Below are 16,966 nucleotides of genomic sequence, written 5' to 3' on the forward strand. Positions count from 1 at the left end.
TAGCTTATTGAAGGTACTTTCTTCTTTTAAAGTACTAAAATCGCAAACATCGAAAACCTCTATGAAAGAATATCAGTAGCACTGGGAATCAAGGAATCATTGCCACAACGCAACATATTCAGTATATTTTTCGAATTGTAATAGTGTATCCATAAATAAAGTAATCTAGTGAAAAATTGTTTGCCAATGCTCCAGCGCAAGATAATACGCTTCGCAACAGTATTTTATTATGTCTTGGTGGCAACAAGGCTATTAATAAAATATATGTTCTTAGTTTTATTGCTATTTGTAAATATCAGTACCACAGATTAAATGCCTTCGAACAGAAATACAGAAAACAGGCGGATATCTGTGTAAAATAAATTAGCTTAGTCACGTTAGATTTTAAGCAAAAGCTTAAATTGCAATGCCGGGAATAGATGAATTGTGGTATGGAATGACATAGTATATTTAACAAAATTTTCGTTCTGAAGGGCATTGTTTATCACCTAATATTTTAATATTTTATAAGGGTCTGCAAAATGGTCCGTTGTTCTGTTTCCTAACATTGCCATTTTTTCTCGGTGGCAACAACATACAACTGTACTTCTTAATATTTTGATAAAGTTCAGACGCAAGAAAATTAATAATAAATTTTTTACCATCTAAACGAATGATTCCATGCATCTGTTTCAACGTTATTAATAAACCTAAGTTCCATGTTTTGTTATGAAACTAATAACAGTAAGTTCCATGTTTTGTTTTGTATGAACCATTAAGTTCCACCTTTTGTTATGTTCTTCAAAGTACCTTTATATAAAATATAAAGAGAAGAAATCCATTTCGGATGATGATACGGAATAATTTCCGACTGAAACATTCTTTTGTGGCTGTTGCCATTTACAAAATTAAAAAAAAAAATTAAAAACCTCTTTGTGGGAAATAGTATTAACTAACGCGTTTTGCTGAAATGGAATCTGCGATTTCAGATTTATTACTATCATTGTCCTTTGTAGAAACAGCAAATCGAGGAAGTAATCTTTTGAAGAATACATCAAAACACTTAAAATTACTGTCTTTAAGATCATTGCATTTATACATCTATTGTGAAAAGTAAATATTCTACAACCTTTTTACCACATCTACAAAACGTTTCAAAACGCAGTTTTATAGGAACAAGGAAATATTAAAAAGTGCTTTGACGAAAAGTTTTTGTAGGCATTTTTTTCCCTGTTGCAGACGACTATTTGAACAGATGCTCTAAACCCGAACGGGGAATGTAAAAGCTAAAAGGAAGTTAACTATAAAGTTACTGAAATAGGAAGGGAAAAGAAAGTTCAGCCATTGTTGACTAAACGCATTAGCAACATCTTTGAAAAGAAAAATGTTTGATTGATAATTTTGACGATTATCTTGTCACATGTGAAAGGATTATTAAACAAAGAATCCCTTAAGCGAGGAAACATAACAATTTTTCCTCCAACTCTTCTAGTGTTTAGGTTTATTTTGATATTATTCGGTAGATTTGAATGGCAACATTCATCTCTGATGCATTTTTGTGCCATTTTAGATAAAATTATCAATGAATATTAGCTAGCAGAGGAAGTTGAGCTTTTTGAAGTTGTTCGTTTTAAGAGAATGTAAAGTTAATTATTTTCCTAACTTAAGGCATTAAGTGGAAGTGAAAGTTGATTTCCCTATACGGCGTTTTCCCATTATAACACTGGAAGAGGCCCAGAATTAAAACTGCGTTATAGGACTAACTTTTAACTGCCGGTGATATACAGAAAGAAAAAAATTCTAAACAAAATAATTTGAAAGTTTTCAGATTTTCTATTACGGCCACCATGCACGTTTCGAATACCGTATACATATACTTCAAGTTACAAAAATGTTTTAAATGACGCAAATATTCATATTTTGCCATTTTTTAACTTAAAGAAATCAATTTTGTAATAATTATGAAACCTAGCTTCGGTCTTTATATACTTCAATTTAGAAAAAAAATCGAATTGCTGCCACCAAATATTATCGCTCTGTATTATACCTAAAGAAATTAAATAATGAAGAATCTGCATGAATGTATCCATGTTTTTCGCATTGTGAAAAAACAAGGGTACATACAGTTATCAAATTTTGAATATCGTAGTCCTCCACCGAATATGGACACCGGGAAGCCTAAATTCGGAATTTGTTCTTCATTTCATATTTTGTAAAACTTTAACGACCTTTTCTCTAACAAACTCCACTATTTCAAAGCGAGCAGTGACAACATTGCACAGGAAAAAACATTTTTATCTCCAGTACGCGAGACTGCGTATCGGAAATTCTTAAGATATGCTGTTTTTAAGTATTTTTAGTCCAAAGGGACAGTATCCCAAATGCTCTCGAAACGTGTACGTGTATGTAAATGAAAAAAACGCCCTTTGGGCGTAATATAAAATCTGAAATCTTTCAAATTTTATTTTTTAAAAAAACTGAATCGTTAATTTACAGGACAGTGAGTGCCCACCAGCCACCAAGCGATAAAAGTTGCTGAACACCGGTAGTTATACATCGGAATAGACTGTCTGCACAGGTTATATTAGGTTAGAACGATAAATTAAGGCAAAGCAGTTCCAGGCCTATTTACCTATGGCGATGAATTACTTCGGGGAGGACTTCTTAAGGAAAATTGGTTCGTATTCCTGTATGTATAAAACTGTTGCATGTGGTGAAAAACATGAAAATTCTCATGCAGCCATCCCGTTTGCCAGGATTTTAACCTGCGTCGAACTACCAGTGTTCAACGATCATATTGCTCGAACAAATCACGAACGCTTACAGAAACACATGGCCAAAATATAATCATCACCATGCCACCATGCTTCTGAAAGATTACATAGAAGCAATTAACTATAACCGGTAAATCGCATAGTACATCATTAACCGGGAAGAAGATTGTATCGAAAGTTAAAAATAAATAAACATTAAATATAAACATTTATTTCCCGCCAAAAAATTATAACAATCAAGATCGCCGCGAAGCCATTGGAATCGCAACAACTGATGAATTATTATTATTTAAGCAACTCTTCTACTAAACATAAAATAAATAAATAAATAAATAAAAATTTCTAAAGTTTAGACTAAAACGTAATTTTTTTTCAGGTTAGAATTCGAAGGAAGAAAAAAGCGGGAACATTTGAATTTTTCTCAGTTTATCCTCAAGATTCTTACGGTCGGAGAATCTGAATGTTCTGCCCTTGCTTTTAGGTCTAAATCCCGAAACTATGTGAAACTGATCACAGAATCTATAAATGAGAACATTATTATAATTATTATCATCAATGCGAAGGAACTTTGCGTTTGACCTTCTAATTATTGAAATTACTGCAAAAGAGGAAATTTTATCATTTATTAAAATGAGATGTGATGTTTAAATACTTCATTCTAAAAAAACCGCTTCCATATAAACTGTCGTTGAATAGGAATCATTTTTAATATTTTACTGAAAATCTCGAATTCTATCGTGAGTACAGATAATTGTATAGATTGAGTACAGATTACAGACAATAATACATTGTTTCTGCAAGGCAAGCGGTCTCTTTTTATTGTTTTAATAATGTTTTTATAATACATATAATATTATATAATGCAAAATAAAATATCGTAAGGCAATAAAAATTATCATTTCATTCAGCGTTAACTGAATTATCCCCCAAAACTAAATTCCTGTTGGGTGCGAAATTTTGTGTCAGCATGTATAAAACAAATAAAAGTATTATTAAAATACTATTTATTAATAATATTAAATTATCAAATAATATACTTTATTAAATACTTTGTTATTTTTTATTTAATACAATAAACTGATTAACACTCTCGTAAGAATCGAACTAACCGGTTATCATTTTCTTACGCCAAGAAAGATAATCATTTGTCTCAGTAGCGCTAACTGAATTAATACAATACTGAATTCTAAATACCATAATACTGAATTCGCGTTAAAGCGCCTTTTTTTTGGGGGGGGGATGCTAACATATATTAAGGAAACAGAAATATTATCAAAATATTCCTTAAATTATTTTATTGATATAGTAAACTTATTATCACTCTCATGAATATCGAGTTAACTGATTAATACTCTTTTATACGGCAAGAAAGATTATCATTGCATTCAGTAGCGCTAACTGAATTATCGCTTAATATTAAATTCGCGTGAAATGCAAGTTTTTTTCCTTCCTTATCATAAATTAAGGAAATAGAAGTATAATAAAAAAAGACTTAATATACTATTTTATATAGCACATTAAACTGATTATCACTATCATAAGTATTGAATTAATACTCCCTTACAGAAAGAAAAATTGTTATTTCATTTACGTAGAGCTAACTGATTTATCTCCTAATACTAAATTCCCGTTAAGCGCTCGTTTCTTTTTTTTTTTCCCTCCTTTTATTTTTTCCTTTATCTTTTTTTAAACTGACAGAAATTAAATAAGCAAATATTTTATCAAAATACTTAAAAATTAATTTAATGAATTTTATTTTAATAAACTGAGTTAAAACTGTTATTCTAAATTAGCATTTTTAACTGGTGTTTTTAAATTCTCGAAAACTATTATTTGTTACAAAAATGCATAAAATTAATTATTTAACTTGGTATTTCAGACATTTATCAACTGTTTTTGATTGTTAGGATTTTCTCGCAATTTCTGCAGTCTACCGGTCTTTTGGGATTTGAGAGCAACTTAAATAATTAATTCCACATATTTATACTAAATGCTGTAATTAACTTGTAAAACAACTTAACACTTGAACTCTTAAAATAAATATTCATTTTTCGAAAACACGGAATCCTTATCGGAAAATACAGAAGAATTCTGAGGATCTCGTTGAATAACGCTGATTTAAAATCCGGAAAACTTAATTAGTAACAAATCAATTAATTTCATTTAGTTCCAAAAACTTTTTCAAATTTTTACACACAATTTTCGAATGATATAATTCAAAACCAATAAATTTAAATTTTTTAAGGAAATCGCACGTGATAAATGCTTAAATTATTTTGTAAATTCACATGTCAAAATGAAAAGTTTAAATGAAATTGACTTACGTATTGACGTCAGTACGATATTGTTAATATCCAAAGTTCGAATAAATAATTTCACACGTCCGTTTCAGACGATTTCTTTCTTTGGTACATCAACAAAAACAGTAGGAAATGAAAAGTAGAGAAGATGCCCTTGAGTTTGCCAAACTAATGCACATCTCAACTCCTCTCCATGCCCGCTCAACCTAAACCAGGTGAGTGTACTAAAACTCCATCTAACAACGAAGTAGGGTTGCCGAAAATTAGAATTTCACATTAAAAAGGTATCTGGGCGGATAAATATCGCCAATAGCTCGCCAAATTCATTAAGTGGCCCGGCAATCAACGTTTGAAACACGAATTCTGCACAGTATTAAATGGCCTGCTTTCCTGAAGAATAAAAAAATACAATTTTATCTTTAAAATATAAACTTATTTCTGCAGTAAATACATGACGACATACATATTTTTAATTAAGAGGTATTCTTATCTATCCTCCTCCCCCCCCCCCGTATATAGTTTTTACTATACAGTTATTGACCCAGAACGGCTATTAGTCTTAAAATGGCATTTTGCGCAGAATGACTATAAACAGCTGTATCACTCTTCAAATTGTAGTCACCAAATATTAATGCCCTGCCTTATATTTAATGAAATTAAACAATAAAGAAGCTGCATGAATGTATGTACGTTTCTCGCATTGTGAAGAAACAACGATACCTAGAGCCATGAACTTTTGAATAACGTAGTCCTCAACCCGAATATGGGCATCTGGAAGACCAAATCTTGAATTTGTTTTATTATCTACATATTTTTTTAAACTTTATCGAATTTTTTTACTAAGAAACTCATCGATTTCAAAGCGAGCTGTGGCAACATACTGTACGAAATAAAATATTTCATCTCGAAGGGGCGTTAGCTCAAATGCTCTCGAAACGTGTAAATGGAAAAAATATTCCTTTAAGCGTAATGTAAAATCTGAAAGCTTTCAGTTTTTTTTTTTTTTTTTTTTTGTTTGTTTATTTAATCAAGGCAAAAGACACGATAACTAGCTGCCTAAAATAGGAATAAACAAACGGGTCAGGCTTGAGTCTCTGCCCATGCAACATGCCTCCAAAAGTATATGGACAACTTTACTGACGAAATAAATGTATGGTATTTTTTGCATATGTTTTTACGAAAGCTATACGTATAAAAAAAGCTGAAGATATTATTGACGCTTTATCGTATTTTACGCACGTTATTTTTACAAAAATTATACGAAACGAAATGTAATTATAAAAACTACGAACATCATAGTACTTTTCATTCGTTAATTTTATATAAATATTATACGAATTCTAAAAACTTAAAAAAAAAACCTATGATTCAGAGTATCTGTTTTTTTTTTTATTATTATTATTATTTTAACAGTTCCCCGCCCCTGCGAATAAAAGAAACGAAGAAGTATGCCAAAAAATGCTTTTCAATAGAATTTTAATGTTACATATTAATTATTTTTGTATTTTAATAATATTATTATTATTACTATTATTTATTAATAATAAAACAAAAAAGGGGTCAGTGAAAATTTTTAATGATCAAAGGGGCTGTTGGAGGTCAGTAGTTAAATATGCACTGACAATTTGTCAGAACCGCGAAGGCATTTCAATTATGTAATATATTGCAAAGATTTTAAGATTTCAGTTCGAGCATATAAAGGTTGAGCTTATATTATTTCCATTAAAAATTAACATTCATATTCGTTTTTGTGCGTTATCCATGAATAACACACCAGAAAATATATAAATGGAGCTAATTAACTGACAGTATGATATAAATCTTATTTTAAGATCTGAAGATAACCATTTCCTTAACTTTAATTTCTGCTCGTTAAAACATAAATGCGCTCAATTACGAAATTTTGCACTAAGAATAGTTGCTTTGTTTAAGAATACCTTTATACTATGTATAAATCTTCTTTTTTCACAGTTGAAAATTAAGAAAAGAACTGGATTGGTCGATGAGCTTGTACATCCATTATGAAGATAATTTATCGAAACGCTATCGAGTAACAAGTTATAGAAAAAAATTAAAAAGTTTATAATTATTTACATATAAACATATTAATTAAAAAAAGAGAAATTAAAAAAATAAAGAAAAAGAAAGAATGAAAAGAAAGAAAATCTGAAAGATTTCAGATTTTAAATTACGTCCAAAGGAGCGTTTTTTTAACGTTTTGTGTGTTACCTTTATTTATTAAATATCATGTTCTTGCCACTTAAACCATAAAATTCAGTTCAACAGCAATGTTGCAAATAGTTTTTAAATGAGCATATCTTTAGAATTTCCGATAAACAGTTCCGGCCCGCTGGAGATAAAAAGTCCCCCCCCCCCCTCCGTAGAGTGTTGCCATTGCTCGCGTTTAAATCGTTGAGTTTGTTAATCAAAAATTCGTTAAGTGTTTACAAAATATTAAATCGATAATAAAACAAATTCAAAATTTTAAATTTGGGCCTTCAGATGCCCATATTTGCAGTAGGATAACGTCATTCAGAACTCGATGGCTCTAGGTACCGTTGTTTTATCACAATGCGAGAAACATACATGCATTTATGCGGATTCTTCATTATTTAATTTCTTCAAATATAATACAGAGCGATAATATTTGGTGGCAACAGTCTGAAAAGTGATGTAGCATTTTAAAAATTTCAACGCAAAATGCCAAAACGAAAACAATAATCCCTCAGGGACAAAGTCTCTTTCGATTAATAAGAAAGAGAAAGGCATTAGGTTATTATTATTTCTTCTCAAGTTTTGCTCTGTTCGGTAAATTTTCTCTGAAAACTTAGAAAGTTTCATAATTTAATTATTTCTAGTTTTATCTAATGATTAATCAAACCTGTTAGAATTTGCCAAAAGAAATTTCAGTCTAAGAATTTAATATCTAGTTGTCATTATATTCGATTAAAAATTGTAACTAAAATAATGTCTTAAAGGAACCATATTTTAGATTTCAAATAGGAAATAAATATAAATTTTCTTTATTATTATTATTGTTTATGCATTTTTGGATAAATATATAGTAAGTGAAATTTAATGTTTATTTAATTTTTTTACTTCTTTGTATGAAGTATTTTAGTCGCGAAAAATTTCAGATATCATATTTCAACGGAAATATCCATTTCGACCTCTCCCGAATCCATTTTGTGTACTTTTTATGGGGTTTTTAAAGGTACAGACAGAATAAAGACAACCTTTGTTCCAAAACGGATTATAAAATGGAATATTTTGTGACGTGTATCTCGCGTAACTCAAAGCCACGTAAAACGTTGAAATTTTGTATATGGGACTGCTACAACATCTAGTTGTACACCTACCTCCCTTTTACTTTCGGTATATATGCCAGAATATACGGTAATTATTTTTTAATTGCTGCCTGCAAAAATAGCTACTGCTAATTGAGCTACTTTCGGATCATAAATTTGGCCCGCGTTTAATTTGAATTTGAGACCACTCGACTGAAATTAAAATAGAGTCCTTTTAACTGAGCGGCACTGAGCGTATTCCGAATAAGATGTTTTCTGGGGAATTGCGTTCATATTTGTAGAAATTACTTGTTCATATTTTCTGAAGCCATCTACAGAAGTCTCAGGATGCGAAGCCCGTCGGCAGTGTTTTTTAATTTACCGGTGTAAATTAAATAACAAATAATAAAAAATCGTACAGATTATTTAAAATTGAAACACATAACATGATTTTATGTTTAAGAAATGCAAAATGATGCAGCATTTTAAAATTTCCGTTTTTATTATAGCATGAAAATTACGAATTTTCCTCGTAGTTTTAAAAATTTGCTATGCATGCAGCTTCATAACATCACGTACCGACATACACGAACATTTTTAGGAAATGTTATAAAAGTCTGCACTTCTTCGGCAAGTATCTGCTACGTAATTATCTTCCTCTGCGTTTCGCATTAATCTTATCGTTCCCCTCCTCCTCATCACCTTTCTCCATTCTAAGCTTGAACCTATTCTTATCTGACAGTCACTTTTCTCTGATTATGTAAACGAATCTAAGATATCTGCTACTGGACTGCCGTGTTTTAAAACCAAGACAATCTTCGTCATTCGACTCTCATTTACGATCACGGTTATAGGACACAATTTGCATCAAATTACAATTAATCTTATCGTTCCCCTCCTCCTCATCACCTTTCTTCATTCTAAGCTTGAACCTCTTCTTACCTGACAGTCACTTTTCTCTGATTATGTAAACGAATCTAAGATGTCTGCTACTGGACTGCCGTGTTTTAAAACCAAGACGATCTTCGTCATTCGACTCTCATTTACGATCACGGTTATATATAGGACACAATTTGCTATGTAAAGTAATGTTTCATATGTCTTCCCAGCTAAGACACAAAGCAAATATGGCGTTTTACGGTGTGATTTGTCTGCAGAAAATCATAGACGCTGCGTTCAAAGTTTACAGGCGAAGGCATAAAAATGAATCCATTCTTCATCTTTATATCCTGGATAATTAATTCCTTGATTCTCTAGCTGGATAATGCTTGTTATATGAACAATAACTCAAACATGTTCAACATTTAAGTCATCAGATTATTCCACCTCATACGCATAAATTTCGGATTTCAATTAAGGCTTTCTAAAATGCTGTTATTTTGCAGTAGCCGGTTTATTCGGTGCCGGTCAAGAGTAATTTTACTATATTAGAATATTTTTTAGTTTCTTCTGAGAGGAAATCTTACTTTTTGGATGAATAAAACAATAAAGAGCAGCTGTTACAAATATCTTCCCAGTGTGACGTTTCTGACTAGCCGGTTCATTCGGTGCAGGTCAAGAGTAATTTTACTATATTAGAATATTTTTTAGTTTCTTTTGAGAGGAAATCTTACTTTTTGGATGAATAAATAAATAAAGAGCAGCTGTTACAAATATCTTCCCAGTGTGACGTTTCTGACAAGCCGGTTCATTCGGTGCAGGTAAAGAGTAATTTTACTATATTAAAATATTTTTTAGTTTCTTTTGAGAGGAAATCTTACTTTTTGGATGAATAGATAAATAAAGAGCAGCTGTTACAAATATCTTCCTAGTGTGACGTTTCTGACTAGCCGGTTCATTCGGTGCAGGTCAAGAGTAATTTTATTATATTAGAATATTTTTTAGTTTCTTCTAAGAGGAAACCTTACTTTTTGGATGAGTAAATAAATAAAGAGCAGCTGTTACAAATATATTCCCAGTGTTACGTTTCTGACTAGCCGGTTCATTCGGTGCAGGTCAAGAGTAATTTTACTATATTAGAATATTTTTTAGTTCTTTTGAGAGGAAATCTTACTTTTTGGATGAATAAGTAATTAGAGAGCAGCTGTTACAAATATCTTCCCAGTGTGACGTTTTTGACTAGCCGGTTCATTCGGTGCAGATCAAGAGTAATTTTATTATATTACAATATTTTTTAGTTTCTTCTAAGAGGAAATCTTACTTTTTGGATGAGTAAATAAATGAAGAGCAGCTGTTACAAATATCTTCCCAGTGTGACGTTTCTGACTAACCGGTTCATTCGGTGCAGGTCAAGAGTAATTTTACTATATTAGAATATTTTTTAGTTTCTTTTGAGAGGAAATCTTACTTTTTAGATGAATAAATAATTAAAGAGCAGCTGTTACAAATATCTTCCCAGTGTGAAGTTTCTGACTAGCCGGTTCATTCGGTGCAGGTCAAGAGTAATTTTACTATATTAGAATATTTTTTAGTTTCTTTTGAGAGGAAATCTTACTTTTTGGATGAATAAATAAATAAAGAGCAGCTGTTACAAATATCTTCCCAGTGTGACGTTTCTGACTAGCCGGTTCATTCGGTGCAGGTCAAGAGTAATTTTACTATATTAGAATATTTTTTAGTTTCTTTTGAGAGGAAATCTTACTTTTTGTATGACGTTTCTGACTAGCCGGTTCATTCGGTGCAGATCAAGAGTAATTTTACTATATTAGAATATTTTTTAGTTTCTTTTGAGAGGAAATCTTACTTTTCAGATGAATAAATAATTAAAGAGCAGCTGTTACAAATATGTTCCCAGTGTGAAGTTTCTGACTAGCCGGTTCATTCGGTGCAGGTCAAGAGTAATTTTACTATATTAGAATATTTTTTAGTTTCTTTTGAGAGGAAATCTTACTTTTTGGATGAATAATAAAATAAAGAGCAGCTGTTACAAATATCTTCCCAGTGTGACGTTTCTGACTAGCCGGTTCATTGGGTGCAGCTCAAGAGTAATTTTACTATATTAGAATATTTTTTAGTTTCTTCTGAGAGGAAATCTTACTTTTTGGATGAATAAATAAATAAAGAGCAGCTGTTACAAATATCTTCCCAGTGTGACGTTTCTGACTAGCTGGTTCATTCGGTGCAGGTCAAGAGTAATTTTACTATATAAGAGCATTTTTTAGTTTCTTCTGAGACGAAATCTTACTTTTTGGATGAATAAATAATTAAAGAGCAGCTGTTACAAATATCTTCCCAGTGTGACGTTTCTGACTAGCCGGTTCATTCATTGCAGGTCAAGAGTAATTTTATTATATTAGAATATTTTTTAGTTCCTTTTGAGAGGAAATCTTACTTTTTGGATGAGTAAATAAATAAAGAGCAGCTGTTAAAAATATATTCCCAGTGTGACGTTTCTGACTAGCCGGTTCATTCAGTGCAGGTCAAGAGTAATTTTACTATATTAGAATATTTTTTAGTTCCTTTTGAGAGGAAATCTTACTTTTTGGATGAATAAATAATTAAAGAGCAGCTGTTACAAATATCTTCCCAGTGTGACGTTTCTGACTAGCCGGTTCATTCGATGCAGGTAAAGAGTAATTTTACTATATTAGAATATGTTTTAGTTTCTTTTGAGAGGAAATCTTACTTTTTGGATGAATAAATAAATAAAGAGCAGCTGTTACAAATATCTTCCTAGTGTGACGTTCCGGACTAGCCGGTTCATTCGGTGCAGGTCAAGAGTAATTTTATTATATTAGAATATTTTTTAGTTTCTTCTAAGAGGAAATCTTACTTTTTGTATGAATAAATAAATAAAGAGTAGCTGTTACAAATATCTTAACAGTGTGACGTTTATGACTAGCCGGTTCATTCGGTGCAGGTCAACAGTAATTTTACTATATTAGAATATTTTTCAGTTTCTTTTGAGAGGAAATCTTACTTTTTGGATGAATAAATAAATAAAGAGCAGCTGTTACAAATATCTTCCTAGTGTGACGTTTCTGACTAGCCGGTTCATTCGGTGCAGGTCAAGAGTAATTTTATTATATTAGAATATTTTTTAGTTTCTTCTAAGAGGAAACCTTACTTTTTGGATGAGTAAATAAATAAAGAGCAGCTGTTACAAATATATTCCCAGTGTCACGTTTCTGACTAGCCGGTTCATTCGGTGCAGGTCAAGAGTAATTTTACTATATTAGAATATTTTTTAGTTTCTTTTGAGAGGAAATCTTACTTTTTGGATGAATAAGTAATTAGAGAGCAGCTGTTACAAATATCTTCCCAGTGTGACGTTTTTGACTAGCCGGTTCATTCGGTGCAGGTCAAGAGTAATTTTATTATATTACAATATTTTTTAGTTTCTTCTAAGAGGAAATCTTACTTTTTGGATGAGTAAATAAATGAAGAGCAGCTGTTACAAATATCTTCCCAGTGTGACGTTTCTGACTAACCGGTTCATTCGGTGCAGGTCAAGAGTAATTTTACTATATTAGAATATTTTTTAGTTTCTTTTGAGAGGAAATCTTACTTTTTAGATGAATAAATAATTAAAGAGCAGCTGTTACAAATATCTTCCCAGTGTGAAGTTTCTGACTAGCCGGTTCATTCGATGCAGGTCAAGAGTAATTTTACTATATTAGAATATTTTTTAGTTTCTTTTGAGAGGAAATCTTACTTTTTGGATGAGTAAATAAATAAAGAGCAGCTGTTAAAAATATCTTCCCAGTGTGACGTTTTTGACTAGCCGGTTCATTCGGTGCAGGTCAAGAGTAATTTTACTATATTAGAATATTTTTTAGTTCCTTTTGAGAGGAAATCTTACTTTTTGGATGAATAAATAATTAAAGAGCAGCTGTTACAAATATCTTCCCAGTGTGAAGTTTCTGACTAGCCGGTTCATTCGGTGCAGGTCAAGAGTAATTTTACTATATTAGAATATTTTTTAGTTTCTTTTGAGAGGAAATCTTACTTTTTGTATGAATAAATAAATAAAGAGCAGCTGTTACAAATATCTTCCCAGTGTGACGTTTCTGACTAGCCGGTTCATTCAGTGCAGGTCAAGAGTAATTTTACTATATTAGAATATTTTTTAGTTTCTTTTGAGTGGAAATCTTACTTTTTGGATGAATAAATAAATAAAGAGCAGCTGTTAAAAATATCTTCCCAGTGTGACGTTTCTGACTAGCCGGTTCATTCGGCGCAGATCAAGAGTAATTTTACTATATTAGAATATATTTTAGTTTCTTTGAGAGGAAATCTTACTTTTTAGATGAATAAATAATTAAAGAGCAGCTGTTACAAATATCTTCCCAGTGTGACGTTTCTGAATAGCCGGTTCATTCGGTGCAGGTCAAGAGTAATTTTACTATATTAGAATATTTTTTAGTTTCTTTTAAAAGGAAATCTTACTTTTTGGATGAATAAATAAATAAAGAGTAGCTGTTACAAATATCTTAACAGTGTGACGTTTATGACTAGCCGGTTCATTCGGTGCAGGTCAACAGTAATTTTACTATATTAGAATATTTTTCAGTTTCTTTTGAGAGGAAATCTTACTTTTTGGATGAATAAATAAATAAAGAGCAGCTGTTACAAATATCTTCCTAGTGTGACGTTTCTGACTAGCCGGTTCATTCGGTGCAGGTCAAGAGTAATTTTATTATATTAGAATATTTTTTAGTTTCTTCTAAGAGGAAACCTTACTTTTTGGATGAGTAAATAAATAAAGAGCAGCTGTTACAAATATATTCCCAGTGTCACGTTTCTGACTAGCCGGTTCATTCGGTGCAGGTCAAGAGTAATTTTACTATATTAGAATATTTTTTAGTTTCTTTTGAGAGGAAATCTTACTTTTTGGATGAATAAGTAATTAGAGAGCAGCTGTTACAAATATCTTCCCAGTGTGACGTTTTTGACTAGCCGGTTCATTCGGTGCAGGTCAAGAGTAATTTTATTATATTACAATATTTTTTAGTTTCTTCTAAGAGGAAATCTTACTTTTTGGATGAGTAAATAAATGAAGAGCAGCTGTTACAAATATCTTCCCAGTGTGACGTTTCTGACTAACCGGTTCATTCGGTGCAGGTCAAGAGTAATTTTACTATATTAGAATATTTTTTAGTTTCTTTTGAGAGGAAATCTTACTTTTTAGATGAACAAATAATTAAAGAGCAGCTGTTACAAATATCTTCCCAGTGTGAAGTTTCTGACTAGCCGGTTCATTCGATGCAGGTCAAGAGTAATTTTACTATATTAGAATATTTTTTAGTTTCTTTTGAGAGGAAATCTTACTTTTTGGATGAATAAATAAATAAAGAGCAGCTGTTACAAATATCTTCCCAGTGTGACGTTTCTGACTAGCCGGTTCATTCGGTGCAGGTCAAGAGTAATTTTACTATATTAGAATATTTTTTAGTTTCTTTTGAGAGGAAATCTTACTTTTGTATGAATAAATAAATAAAGAGCAGCTGTTACAAATATCTTCCCAGTGTGACGTTTCTGACTAGCCGGTTCATTCAGTGCAGGTCAAGAGTAATTTTACTATATTAGAATATTTTTTAGTTTCTTTTGAGTGGAAATCTTACTTTTTGGATGAATAAATAAATAAAGAGCAGCTGTTAAAAATATCTTCCCAGTGTGACGTTTCTGACTAGCCGGTTCATTCGGTGCAGATCAAGAGTAATTTTACTATATTAGAATATTTTTTAGTTTCTTTTGAGAGGAAATCTTACTTTTTAGATGAATAAATAATTAAAGAGCAGCTGTTACAAATATCTTCCCAGTGTGAAGTTTCTGACTAGCCGGTTCATTCGGTGCAGGTCAAGAGTAATTTTACTATATTAGAACATTTTTTAGTTTCTTCTGAGACGAAATCTTACTTTTTGGATGAATAAATAATTAAAGAGCAGCTGTTACAAATATCTTCCCAGTGTGACGTTTCTGACTAGCCGGTTCATTCGGTGCAGGTCAAGAGTAATTTTATTATATTAGAATATTTTTTAGTTCCTTTTGAGAGGAAATCTTACTTTTTGGATGAAAAAATAAATAAAGAGCAGCTGTTAAAAATATCTTCCCAGTGTGACCTTTCTGACTACCCGGTTCATTCGGTGCAGATCAAGAGTAATTTTATTATATTAGAATATTTTTTAGCTTCTTCTATGAGGAAATCTTACTTTTTGGATGAGTAAATAAATAAAGAGCAGCTGTTAAAAATATCTTCCCAGTGTGACGTTTTTGACTAGCCGGTTCATTCGGTGCAGGTCAAGAGTAATTTTACTATATTAGAATATTTTTTAGTTCCTTTTCAGAGGAAATCTTACTTTTTGGATGAATAAATAATTAAAGAGCAGCTGTTACAAATACCTTCCCAGTGTGACGTTTCTGAATAGCCGGTTCATTCGGTGCAGGTCAAGAGTAATTTTACTATATTAGAATATTTTTTAGTTTCTTTTAAAAGGAAATCTTACTTTTTGTATGAATAAATAAATAAAGAGTAGCTGTTACAAATATCTTAACAGTGTGACGTTTATGACTAGCCGGTTCATTCGGTGCAGGTCAACAGTAATTTTACTATATTAGAATATTTTTCAGTTTCTATTGAGAGGAAATCTTACTTTTTGGATGAATAAATAAGTAAAGAGCAGCTGTTACAAATATCTTCCCAGTGTGACGTTTCTGACTAGCCGGTTCATTCGGTGCAGGTCAAGTGTAATTTTATTATATTAGAATATTTTTTAGTTTCTTCTAAGAGCAAATCTTACTTTTTGGATGAGAAAATAAATAAAGAGCAGCTGTTACAAATATCTTCCCAGTGTGACGTTTCTGACTAGCCGGTTCATTCGGTGCAGGTGAAGAGTAATTTTACTATATTAGAATATATTTTAGTTTCTTTGAGAGGAAATCTTACTTTTTGAATGAAGAAATAAAGAGCAGCTGTTACAAATATCTTCCCAGTGTGACGTTTCTGACTAGCCGGTTATTCGGTGCAGGTCAAGAGTAATTTTACTATATTAGAATATTTTTTAGTTTCTTTTGAGAGGAAATCTTACTGTTTGGATGAATAAATAAATAAAGAGCAGCTGTTACAAATATCTTCCCAGTGTGACGTTTCTGACTAACCGGTTCATTCGGTGCAGGTCAAGAGTAATTTTACTATATTAGAATATTTTTTAGTTTCTTTTGAGAGGAAATCTTACTTTTTAGATGAATAAATAATTAAAGAGCAGCTGTTACAAATATCTTCCCAGTGTGAAGTTTCTGACTAGCCGGTTCATTCGGTGCAGGTCAAGAGTAATTTTACTATATTAGAATATTTTTTAGTTTCTTTTGAGAGGAAATCTTACTTTTTGTATGAATAAATAAATAAAGAGCAGCTGTTACAAATATCTTCCCAGTGTGACGTTTCTGACTAGCCGGTTCATTCAGTGCAGGTCAAGAGTAATTTTACTATATTAGAATATTTTTTAGTTTCTTTTGAGTGGAAATCTTACTTTTTGGATGAATAAATAAATAAAGAGCAGCTGTTAAAAATATCTTCCCAGTGTGACGTTTCTGACTAGCCGGTTCATTCGGTGCAGGTCAAGAGTAATTTTACTATATTAGAATATATTTTAGTTTCTTTGAGAGGAAATCTTACTTTTTGAATGAA

General features: G+C 31.3%; 1 protein-coding gene across 2 annotated transcripts in view; it reads right to left on the reverse strand.

Moving 5' to 3' along the window:
• The window catches only part of LOC118195595 (uncharacterized), a 168,735-nt gene extending 163,481 nt beyond the window's left edge, over positions 1-5,254 (reverse strand). For both annotated transcript variants that reach the window (XM_085821551.1, XM_085821552.1), the window contains exon 1: positions 5,078-5,254. The gene's annotated coding sequence lies outside the window, so the exon portion shown is untranslated. The remainder of the gene's footprint in view (positions 1-5,077) is intronic.
• Positions 5,255-16,966: the final 11,712 nt, after the last annotated feature.

The sequence above is a fragment of the Stegodyphus dumicola genome, chromosome 8 (genome assembly GCF_044657685.1).
Source record: "Stegodyphus dumicola isolate Sdum_Otavi_A_Nest chromosome 8, ASM4465768v1".
Classification (NCBI taxonomy): domain Eukaryota; kingdom Metazoa; phylum Arthropoda; class Arachnida; order Araneae; family Eresidae; genus Stegodyphus; species Stegodyphus dumicola.